Source organism: Mytilus edulis, chromosome 6, assembly GCF_963676685.1.
Source record: "Mytilus edulis chromosome 6, xbMytEdul2.2, whole genome shotgun sequence".
Classification (NCBI taxonomy): domain Eukaryota; kingdom Metazoa; phylum Mollusca; class Bivalvia; order Mytilida; family Mytilidae; genus Mytilus; species Mytilus edulis.
In genome coordinates, this window is record NC_092349.1 from 69,978,805 (window position 1) to 69,992,284 (window position 13,480).

Sequence of the window (13,480 nt, forward strand, 5' to 3'; positions counted from 1 at the left end):
GACTGTTAACCCGGTAATATATGTGTTTGGAACTAAAAGAGTACGCAAACGACTTCAAACTTTATATTCAACCTGTAAGCAGTGTATATATAAAATGCACAAAGAATAACGGGTTAAATACTCAAAAGGAAGTGACTTCAGCTGCATTGCAAACTTTTCGTGGAATTCAGGATGAGTTTAGTTTTCGAACCTGAAAAAAAGCTATTTATTATAGACAGGAGGACATAAGAACAAGAACACGAATTTACGAATTTACGAACGCTGCAATTTTTGTTATACAAATGTATACAATACAGAAAGATAAGAAGTGTTCGAATAAACATTTCTTTTCAAATCAACTACGGGTTTTTTTTTAATTTCAATTCCAAAACAATTTTAAATCACATATTTAAAAAATTATTTCGAACTAATTTGAAATCTGCATTAATGGAATACGTATTATACAAAGCTTTTGGTGCGCAATGAAAATAGTATCTGCATTAAAATATTTGTATTAACAAATTTAATTTATTTGCTATGAAAGGGACACTAGCTGTCAAATTCATGTTCAGCTATTTGACTCCTAGTCTCATATTTGATTTTTAACAATGTAAATCATTTATCCAAATAATAAAAAGTTTAAAATAACCAACTTACAGTGCATGAGCTCTTTAATATGTAGTTTCGTTTTTGTCTTGACACCATCTGATTAGCTACCTCCGAATACTGACGATGGTCATACAATGTATACATAAATATAGATATAAAAAGAAAGCGAAACTCGTGCAATTTGATGTTTCTAGGTCTGTTTAATTTCATATAATAATTATAAATTAAAAATAAATGTTATTAATCGTTTTTACTTGTATACAAATGATTTCTTTTTGTGGATCAAATCAGTCAATCAAATGATATACCTTTATTTCACTTTAATTTTTGAAATTCTTGTCCTTTAAATAACCGAATTCGGACAATGCATGCGTTATCCATCTCTATATGAGGGGTTACATGGAAGCTCACATGAATACGGATAAAATAAGGTCGCATCATTCACCTGCAAGTAAATTAATTCATTAATAATGTTTACTAACTTTTACAAAATAGAACCATACTAGTTTCTAAAAGCGAATTGTTATTTCATTATTTCACTTTCATTATTGATAATGATTGAAAACAAAAATCATACTTTAGACTTTTTATAGATCTCGTAGCTAGTGCCCCTTTAACCAATGTTGAAATTGCACAAGTACTGGTGTGATGTTATGCATGACAAAATAATATCAACACCATTTGGGTTTAGTTTCTGAATTGTATTAAACTGTCAAATGATTAAGCAAACCTCAATAGCAGAATTCTGACCAATTTTCTTTTTACTATAATATGTGATATTAAAGAACAATTAAACAAACATTTATTCAAATAGAAAACTCTCTAAAAACAATTTTTTTCACAACAATACTTATTTATCCAAATTATAGCCTGAAAGGAATGACTGCATATGCTCTAAGTTTTCGTTTCAATTTTTTAAAGAATTTAAAAACAAGACTTTAACTATTGCCAGCTTACCCTATATTCATGTTTTCTGACATGAACTGTCTAAATCCTGTTTGAAACTGTTCAGATAGTACATTGAAAGCATTTTTGAATACTATAAATGTAATGTTTAGTAGTTAATCATTTCAACATTCAAGATTATAAAAAGTATATAATCCTGCCTGTGTCTCCTGTTCACATCTTACTGTATGCCAATTTGTCAATAAAAGTTCACAATTTCTGTCTCAAATGGTCAGTTTAGAATTTTTGTCACAACAGTATCACCCTTAACCATATATCTAACATAAGTTAGTTAATATGTGAACTAGAAGTGTTTAAACAAAGCCATATTTGCAAAAGTTGTATTAATGAAGATATCAATCTTGTGCATAAATTCACTGAAAGAATGCTTTCATCTGATTTTTGCATACCTTCCTAACACAATTATTGTTTCTTTACAAAAGAACTTAAAAATAATAAAATCATAGCAATAACAAGTTAAATCATCTGTTTAATTACTTAGGAGAAGGCATTTTTTCTGTTTTTTTGCCCCTGGGGCCTCATATTTACTAAAATTTCCCCCTGTTTCTAGCAATGTGGAATATTAGGTACATAATTACGATAGAACACACTTTTGTAAGTTTTATTGAAGTCTTTTTTAAATTATAGCTTGTATTTGTTTATGGTGCGGTCACAAAAAACACATTTAGGTGTTACGGCTTATTTTTGAGTTATGGACATGACAAAACCACCCCACCTAAAATATTTAGGAAGGACCTATGAGTTGTAATGACTGCGAAGAGTAAATATAAGCACTTCGTAACAATTTTAATTCATATATACATTTATCATGAATTTATTTTGAATTCAGGGCTTTAAGTAAATCATGCACACCTGTAAACTGTGAATTTATGCTGAGTCATTATAGTTAAGGCTCAGGATGTTCTCAATCTTATATATACAATATCTATAAAACTTCATATTTGAGTTAAATTCTTTAAAATCTCTGAGATAAACTAGATTTTGTGAAATTCTGTATGTTCTTTTTTTATACCTTATATCGGTTACAATTCTGTGAATATAGTCTATACAATTTCCCATAGGAACTCTCTGTGCGGCTAAAACTATTACACTTTTACTATGAAGTTTCGTGAAAAAAATATCCCACAACGGAAAGTTTATATGCACTGCTATTTTATTCAAAGGTCAAAATATAGGGCTGTGCGGCATATTTTCAACATTTATGTGCCCTGAACTTCTAAGAGTTTAAACTTAATACTAAAATTCTATACTACCCTTACCTCCATTTTTGTACTTCCTAAGAATTCAAATTTAGGCGCTACTATATTTTTCTATAAAGGTAAAATTACCAAGTGATGTCTCTATGAAATGAAACACAGAGATCATATATGGGAATCAGTACGTTAACAAATTAACTTATCTATGAATATTATCAATCTCCCCGAAAAAGGCGTGGTTTCAGGAACAGCTGTATTTTCAAAGTGCAACCTTAAAAAGACAAGTGTGCAACTACCACCTCCACAAAAAATGACATTTCAAGCTGTTTAAACTAAGGATAAAAGTTTCTATGTCATGGATAACCACTAATTATATTCCGTTTGATATAGCCTCAATCGCTTTTCTATTCTTGACATTTCTGTTTACCAAATGTCTATACGTTGTGCTCCAATCAGCTTCTTATTATGGATAATTGATAGAGCTGAAACCCCAATACTTAATGAGTCGGTATTTATACTTCAATCTGGTTTGTTTTGTTTATTGAATCTGAAACTAATTTCATTTGTAAACGAATCAAAATGCGTGTACTATAAAATAAACAAAATAACGTTGATATAAGTAAGCAGATATCTAAAGAATAATGGCAAGAGCTTTTCAATTTACAGGACCAAAATAATAATAGAAATTAAAATATCAAATTTCTCAATTGCTAGTTAGATTTCTACCATATTTTTTTTCTAATTATTTTTTTTGTAATTCCATTTCATATCTTATAGATTCCAATTCTAAAAACGTTTTAGTGTTGAAATTATGTTTATTAAAATTTGAAACAAAATGAGGCTAGTAGCATATTCTTTACTTAAATGAACCCCTTTAACACATGTACATGGCTATATAAAAGAGACAAAAATATATTAAAGGGGCAGTCTAAACTCATAAGATTTATAACATACCATTTAAAGGTTTTCATCTGTCTTTTCTGTTTTGCCGAGTCAACTTAAATCATTTATCGGGTGTGATTTCAAGTGAACAAAGGTGCGGAATGAACGTTCAAATATTTTGTAAAATTTACATAAAATGCCTATTTCTGGTTCTTGTAATTTCAATATATTTCAAAATGTATAGAAAACATATAAAAAGTGACGACACTTATTCATAATCAAATACAAATAAAGGGACCTTTCATGCAATATCTACAAATTCGCAATTCTTATAAAATTACCAAAGAGTGATAAGTTTACTGTAAAACAATAACATTTATTGCGGAACTTTGATTTAAAAAAAAAATACTCATATAAAACTTTGATTTAAAAAAAAATACTCATATTCAATTTTGATTTAAAAAAACCCTCATATAAAACTTCAATTGATGAACAATGTTCTGAAAACAGCCTTTTAAAGAAGCCGTAATGTATACTTATAGATTATCGTTGGTAATCTCAACGAGATTGATTTTCTCGCTTGAGCTGGTACAGCGAAAGTGAGAAAAAAAATCGAGTTGAGATGACCAATGATAATCTGTTTATCGCTATTTTACCTATGACGACGTTGTCAATTTCATGTCAATTTCGTTAGCAACGCCACATGGCCTCTAGTTTCTAGCGATAATTTTTCCATCTCAAGCGAGAAGCATGATATGAAAATTATCACAAAAAAAGGAAAAATGCACAAAATAGCGATAATATAAGATACCAGCCTTGAATCTATATGCAATAAAATACTTATTAATTTACTTGAACATTTTTCGTGGCGATAGGGATAGTTATAAATCGTCATACGAATAATCGTCAATTTCTTTGTAAACTCGGTCAATGTCGATGTCAAAATATGGCAGCTAGTTAAATGTCGTGTTTTGAAGCCGAAGTAGCCCGCTTTTCACCTTTGTAAACAATCAACAAAAGACATGAATATTGAGGTAAGCACCTGTATAATATTTACAATAAGATATAGTCTATTTCGATGACAGAGCGAAGTTTACGTTTGTTGACTCTCACTGCCAGGTTGGGTTTCCGTTTCGCTTTTGCATATTGCGATCTCGGGATTTTTACCAGAAAGGTCACGCGGCATTTTCTGCATACGGAAAACATGTCGGCGAACTGTTGTTTTGGAAGTCAACAATTAAAAAAAAAGAATGATCGAAAAAAAAAATGATATATCAAAAGACGAGCAAGAACTAGTTTCAAAATCAGTTAAATGAACGATTTAAGAACCCAAAATTAAAGTTTTCAATTAAGGGTAACAAAGAAACATTGTTTGATGTTAATGTTGGTTTTTTTTTAAAGATTTATGGAATAAAGAAAGGTAAACAAATACAGATAGTTTAGAAAATGTCTGTTCCAAGTCAGGAATATGACAGTTGTTGTCCATTCGTTTGATTTGTTTTGCCATTTGATTAGGGACTTTTCGTTTTGAATTTTCCTCGGAATTCAGTATTTTTGTGATTTTACTTCTTAGACTGGCTGTGTTTCAATCATCTAAATCTAAATAATTTTCTTTTATAAAATTATTTAGTTTATAGGTTGTTGAATAGTGTAGTTCAATTCGTCGTAAAAAAGTGTTAACAAAAATACCGATCTGCAAGTAAAATTCAAACATGGGGAAGTCCATAAACACCTAACAAATAGTATAAATCGAATTATTTTCGTAGATTTTGTATAAGTCCTCTCTCATTGAATTTCTGATATTTGTGAGGATTTGAAGAATATCAAAAAGTAAAATCACAAAAATACTGTATCCCTTTTCACCAAAAAAATTAAGTGTAAAATTAATCTTAAGATAAAAATATTAGTTGAATTGTTAAGGAATATTTTAGACTTCCGGTGATTATTGCTGCAGTAAGTCTTTGTACTATTATAATCAACTTCAATTTATTCTCAATTTTTATTGTTACATTTTAAAATGTGTAGAGAAGGGCAAAAGAAAAAATATATGAACATACTATTAAGAAGGGAAATAGTTACAATACTGTTGTCAGGTCATTAAAGATTGCATATTTTGGCGTTGATATTGATTCACTTATAGGATCTTTGCATCGGAACTAAACACATTTATTAAAAAACCAGTTGTTGGCATGACACGGGTTATGTTCTTCTCATATATGTTATGATGGTATTATACTAAACCCTAACGGGAGGGATTGTGCTTGATGTTATGATGAAATCATAATCTTTCAGTCAGTTTAATTGAAGTCTGGCGCTGGCATGTCAGTTAACTGCTAGCAGTCTGTTGTTATTTATGTATTATTGTCATTTTGTTTATTTTCTGTGGTTACATCTTCTGACATCAGACTCGGACTTCTCTCGAACTGAATTTTAATGTGTGTAGTGTTATGCGTTTACTTTTATACATTGGCTAGAGGTATAGGGGGCGGGTTGAGATCTCACAAACATGTTTAACCCCGCCGCATTTTTGCGCCTGTCCCAAGTCAGGAGCCTCTGGCCTTTGTTAGTCTTGTATCATTTTAATTTTAGTTTCTTGTGTACAATTTGGAAATTAGTATGGCGTTCATTATCACTGAACTAGTATATATTTGTTTAGGGGCCAGCTGAAGGACGCCTCCGGGTGCGGGAATTTCTCGCTACATTGAAGACCTGTTGGTGACCTTCTGCTGTTGTTTTTTTCTATGGTCGGGTTGTTGTCTCTTTGGCACATTCCCCATTTCCATTATCAATTTTATGAGTTTATCCGTAACAGATATGATGGTAGGAATAACGATGGTTCCTCTTGTTGAAACTTATTGGAACTGCAACCAACATTTCTCATATTATGAATGCTGGTTCAGATTTGTTGCATACAGCATATCCTTTACTGTGTCGATTCTTCATATCTTCGGAATTTGTTTCCAACATGTACTAGTTCTATATGAAAAAATGTAGAGGACAAATTCGTATAGAAAATATTTGACTATTATTTTATCAATTTGGTGTGTCGAAATATTAATTACTGTTATTGAATTCACACTTTGGTCGCCTAACCGTGATTTAACGAAATGTTCGATTGACAATTTATTTTGAAGTAATATAGATAAAATATTATTTATAATCAGCTTGATCTGGTTTATAATTCAGTTAGGAGTACTACTGTGCATGCTTATAATGTTTATTTTTGTTTATAAATATACATGATATAAAAAAAATATTCGGTAAGAGCAGGTATAAGACGTGCCAGCGCTAAAGACTGCCGGAATCGTTCTTGTTTGTGATTGGCCATTTACAATAGTACTCATTTGTGAAGGTGTGGACTCAACAGTGTGGAGTTCCCGAGATACTCGCACTATCTCAATGTTGTTTTCTGGATTAAATTCGACCATGAATCCTGTAATGCATGTATTTAGAACTAAGAGAATACGGAAACGAATAAATGTTTTATATACAACTTGTAGACAGTGTCTTGCATGCAAAACAGTTAACAGTTTGAATGTTCAAACTGAACTGACTTCAACGGCATAGCAAACTTTCCGTGGAATTCAGGATGAGATCAATTTATAAAGCTGTAATACATGATTTAAAGATAAAATACTTGGAATACATATGTATTGGGGTATGGATAGTAATAGAGAATTACTGGCCAAAAATAACGGAATAAAGGGGGGATAAAGAATATGAAATAAAATGAAAAATGAAAAAATAATGACATTGATGCTTAGCTATGAATAATAGAGAAAAAGAATTTAAACAATGAAAGAATACCAAAAGGATGAACCCCGTGCAAACCGTCATATTTAAGTCCGTTTTATTTTATTTTCATCTTTACTATTGTAATCCTTCCGTTTAAGATTTATTATTTTTAACAGTATTTTTACAACTCATAAACTACTAGTTGTTGTATCTATAGTTAAATACCAATCGGTACATACAGTATTAGCAGTAGGTAGTTGGTTTTAAGGTAGCACAATACAAAGATTTTTTCACTCCCAATCAGACAATTTTAAACTGATGTAATTCATTACATCCTCCTTTATATTTTATAAATGAGGTACCAAAAGAAAGAATAAATATTAATCTTTCAAATTGTGATAATTTCATTATGACATAATTATTACATAATTAATTATTATGTAATTAGTTGCTATATTGTGATGTCCACACTTGAATGAATTTAGCGTCTTTGTTCTTCATAGCATCCCAAAATATTTTATAGATTCTTGTACAACACAGCTTGACCTCATTCTTACACAGAGCTTGGAGGAGTATTGTTGCAGAAGATGGATGTGAATATTCAGACTGACTGTTCGGGCGAGGTACATAGTCAACAATGGGAATATTCACACGTACTCACTATATCCGACACCACACCTGCATCATTTTCTACTTACAAGCTACCTGTATTTAATCACTGTTAATCTTTATAAAATAATCTTTCAACGGTTGGAATATTTACGACGTGCACGTGTTTGATCTATTGCTTAATTCAAAAGCTTTTGAAATGGCTCTTAATCGTGTAGAATCCACAGAAACAGTCAGTCAGTATTGAAAATTTAAATCACATGTACAAACCAAATAGTCTGAATATTGAGATATCTCTATTGAAAAATTAAACTCTGGAAAAAAAGAAACCAATTTAATTCTACTGCACATGTGGAGGGAATTACCACCGAGTTAGATACTATAACAGTTAAGCTTTTTCTCCAATGCATATGAAATATTTTATATTCAATCTTCTAACATGAGGTTCTTGTAGATAAATCTTGTAATACCGTTCAAAGAAAATATAGAATTAGAGAGAATGAACTAACAGCTATTTAAGGTGGTACTCAACACCGTGACTAATATTTATTTGTCTCGTTGATATGTTTATAAAATTTTGACAAAATGTTTACTTTGAACCTTTGACAAAAAATTTAAACCAACCACTTTTTCAGAAAAAAAATCATTGGTGATATAGCAGTTTGACAAACACTAATTTTGATCATTGAGAAGCTTAATATTTCCTTAACAATACAACGTGATTAAAAGGTTTAGCTGGTTTTTATCTCCCTGAGGATTTAGGTACCCCCTTCAATTGACTGTTATTTACATAATATTCCGTGTTTAACTTAGTAATTCACAATCATTCAATCATTTTGTTTAAGGAATCATAACAAAGCAACATGAAATTATCAGTCAAACCACAATTAATTGCGAAAAAGTAGATATGTTAGAACCAAACATGAGAAGGCTAAACATTAAAAAAAAACCATCTCGGATCACTATCCCGTTGGCACAAATATGAAGGTTTTCATTTCAACTCAAAATACAGACAAAAATATCTTCCAGCAATGAACATTCTCGTCATAAGATGAATTGCACCAAAATACAAACAAGCTATATCTGATCGACTGACTGACATTAACATTCAAACAGATAACCTGAAATAGATAGACGATGCAGAAAGGCAACTCATTACAGCAGTAATTGGTGCATTAGCAGATGTTGCTCTACCTCAGAAAGTTAAAACACCACACAAACCTATGTGTTTTCAATAGAAATTCGACGAGAGACATTTTTGAAAAAAAAGACTTCTATTATTGACTTAGATCAAAGTTTATGGGTTCTGATTGTTTAGCTTGGTTAGCGAAATGTGACATCCAGCCTTCTAAAATGATTCTTTCACCTTCAATACAGGTATTGTCTTCTTGAAGCTTGTCGATGAGTCTGTTTGATGCGACTGTTATACAAGTGAGAGGTTTACCGATATAAAGCCAGGTTCAATCCACCATTTTCTACATTTGAAAATGCCTGTACCAACTTAACAACTCAGGAATATGACAGTTGTTGTCCATTCGTTTGATGTGTTTTATCATTTGATTTTGTCATTTGATTAGGGACTTTCCGTTCTGAATTTTCCTGGGAATTCGTTATTTTTATGATGTTTACTTTTTTCTATTCGATTTTTAATAAGTTGATTGTAAAGTTTGCTATCCATAGTTCTCGCCTCAATCAGTTTTTGTCTATTACTTTATCTTAATTATGCATGTTTAGCACAAGCTATCTTTCATTGTTCTTAGTTGTAATCTTTTTGTATAGTAGTGAAGCGTTTATTCGGTCTCTCGGTCTTCCTATGACTTTTCATTCAAAATGGACATTTTCTTTGCCTCGATTGCTTGACATTTTTAATGAATCATAAATGTTAATTATGGTTTTCGTAGATTTCACTTTCTGATTTATGAAGTGGAGCAACCACTGCTAATGCATCAATTATTGCAGTGGTTAGTTTTTTTTAAATTTGCACCGTCTATCTGTTTAGTATTATCTTTTTGAATGTCACAGCCAGTTATAAATAAGAAGGAAAATCCGGATTACTTTTTTGTCTCTTTTGACTGCGCCAGTATGTATATTAAATAAAGGCAACAGTAGTATACCACTGTTCAAAACTCGTAAATCGATGGACAAAAAACAAAATCAAAAAAAGAAACATAAAAATATCCCGAAAGTGTAATGAAATTGATGAAATATACAGGTATAAATATGAGATTTCTTCTTTTTAAGATATAAAGATGATGCTTATATACTAGCTCGTTCGTCACTAGAAGACGTCAAGGAGTTTTTTTTTAACATAGCCAATGATCATACACCTTTATTAAAGTTAAATTAGAAAATTTCAAAAAAAAGATTTTTTTTTTCTAGATACAGTCTTACAAAAAGGAGAGATGTTTAGAAACACCGGTGTTCTTGATATAAAGAGATACAAAAACCTTCTTATACATTTCAGTATTTAGATAGGACGACTGTGAATAGTTCGACTGTTTTCTCGGGATTTATAAAAAAGGAGGCTACTTGCCCCCTCTATAAGTGACAGTTACACAAAGAATAATTTTAACAAGATACAATTTGTAAATCAAAGCAAAAGCAAAAGGGATATACAAAGCAAAAAATATATCTTTACTGTGCATCTGCTCTCAATATCGTACGATCGGAGCTATTCTGTTTAAAACTTATTTCTGACTAGCAAGCACCACTAGTATGTGTAAAAAAATATCATTTTAATTTGGAAATGTAAACAAAGTTTTGCGTTTACATCATGTACATTATTAAACTTTATTTTGCAATGCGAAATGTAGGTGACTATTTCCCAAAAAAGTAGACATCGGAACTTTCAAGAAATATTGACTACGTCGCTAGTCAAACCTACGTGTACCACAAAGTACTTGATCAGGACCCTTGAAGAATCACCCACCCTTAGTTTGTCCTAGACTGTACTGCAGATACATAATTCATTGTGTCCTTCAGACTAGACGTCCGAGGTTGTACGGTATTTAAATAAAACAAAATATTGTCGCGACCACGTAAAAGTCAAAGCTAAATCAGTATTCTATCACTTAAAATAATAGCTGTATGTCGGGTTGGTGTACTCAATATAATACCTAGACGTCTTTTTCAAATATGTCACTCGCTTTATAAATTAATTTCTATTGAAAACATCTGATCTTATGGAAATAGCCAATAACCAGACATCTTATTCAAATATGTCACTCGCCTACATTTCTATAGACAACACCTCTTCTAATGGAAATAGAAGTAGGATTGTCGAAGTAAAGAATCGTGCTGAATATTTTCAACAGTCAACAAAGGGAAGTCAGACTGATTCAAATAGACAAGAAAATTTATGGACATAACTTACACAAATACCCAGTCTATGCACGAATTTATGTCTCTACATGTACATTACTCCAAAATTTTATGTATTTGCATTAACAACACAATTCACTTTCCAAATATGGAGATCAAGGCTTTTTCAACAACATTCAATAAAGCCAAATGCCTTTTATTTATTCATTATTTTTTTTAGCTAATTTTGGCATCAAAAGCTGACAATGGTAATCAAAAATAATAAGGGATGTCAACGAGTACTCGAGTATCGCTCGGTAGCACCGATTATCGATTACAAAAATGATACTCGACTTATTGGTGTCGTGTTATATTTAGAATGATTTTGCTTTTTTAAGTTTAAAGAAATAATATTTTTATTGAGAGCACCTTCCGGGAAACCACACAATTATCAAAAATTGACAAAAGTTAAAGTACGATTCGAATGTTAGCGTTAAACTGTCATTTAAAAAACCTCCAAACAGAGGAAGGATAAATTATGAACAAAAGCTCTTTTCCTAAATTATAAACAAGAGCACTTTTCATAGTCTTACACTTTGGGCAAATCTTAGTCATACCCCACTTCTGTACTGTTAGAGCATATATTTTCATCATCAGGACTGTTAGCAAATACACTTAGTTACCTAACAAAGTAGAGAAATCGCCTCGTCCTAGAAATGAAAAAATTCGTTGAACCCTATATCAACCATCAGGAAATGATTAAAGGCATAAGTAAATTATAATCATCACCCCTTTGTTGATAATTAAATGTGTTTCTTTTTACAGATCCTAAATACTATTGTTTGAGTAATCAATTTTCTAAAGATATAAATTCATTACTTGATTAGATTATTGCCAGTATACATAATTAGTATGAAGTAATTGAGATATTAACTATGGTATAAAATTTCCTATGATCTAGTCCTAGGTCATCATTGAGGGTCGAAGACAACGATCAACCATACATACAATGGGTATACATTTGTGTTTCCATTTTGCAAATGTTTTACTGAGCGATTACTCCAGTATCGCTCGATAAATCCAACGAGTACTCGATTATTAAATCTTTAGCGAGTTGACATTCCTAATAATAATACTTTAAAACAAATACCAACAGAGGTACATAGTACAATGTGTATTATATGTCTGATAGCATAGACGTCAAACCTTTTATTATAAGTTAGAATGCAACAGAAAAGAAACCTTTAAGTACCAAAATATTTTAAATACTACAGTAAGGCCATGTTTTAAAACTTACGTGTTGCGAAAAGTCAAGCAGGAAAGGAGGGTTGTCATTGGCAGTGGAGAGGTTAGTCTTCTATGATTGAATCTTTTAAAACATAATCACAAAATAAATTAGCAGGTTCTTAAATACTGGCTGCAATTTCTTTGAAATATTGGTTGAAGAGAGATAATTCAAATTTATTAATAAAGTTTTCAAGTGTGGTGGCTTGAAAAATTGTAATCTTTAAAAAAAAACATAATTGATTATTGATTATTAGCCGAAACGTATGATATCAACAGTCAACTCAGTCAAATCATCAAATCAATTGATACTTTCTTCTTGAATTTCGCAGTAGATATCAGTCATCTGCTCAACGACAATGCTTCTAAATCAAATAAAATAACATACCGAGATAGTTATTCATTTCATTTATACTAGAACAGGATTCACCCTAACACCTATCATTAAAAAGTCTAGTTGTAGAAGATAGTCGTGCATATTCAGCATGATTGTTGGGGTAAGGTATATAACGAACTGTGGGAACATTCACTACGTACTAGTTACTGTATCCGACACCTGCATCGTTTTATACTTAAAATCTGTCTTTAATCATTGTTAATCTTTATAAACTACTCTTTAAACTTCAATGGTGGGAATAAAACCACTTGCAATGGCTCTTAATCGTGTAGAATCTAGAAACGGTCAGTCAGTAAAAAATATATAAAAAAAACAATACAAACCGTTAGTTTGAATATTGAGAAATATTTATTGAAAAAAGAAACACTACAAAATGGAATCCTTTTTAATTCAACTGCACAGGTGTTTGATTTACTGCTGAGTTAAATGCTGTAAATGTAAACTTCTTCCCAACGCATGTGAAATATTTTATATTCAATCTTCAAACAGCGTTTACGACATTAGAAAAAGAAATATCTCTTGA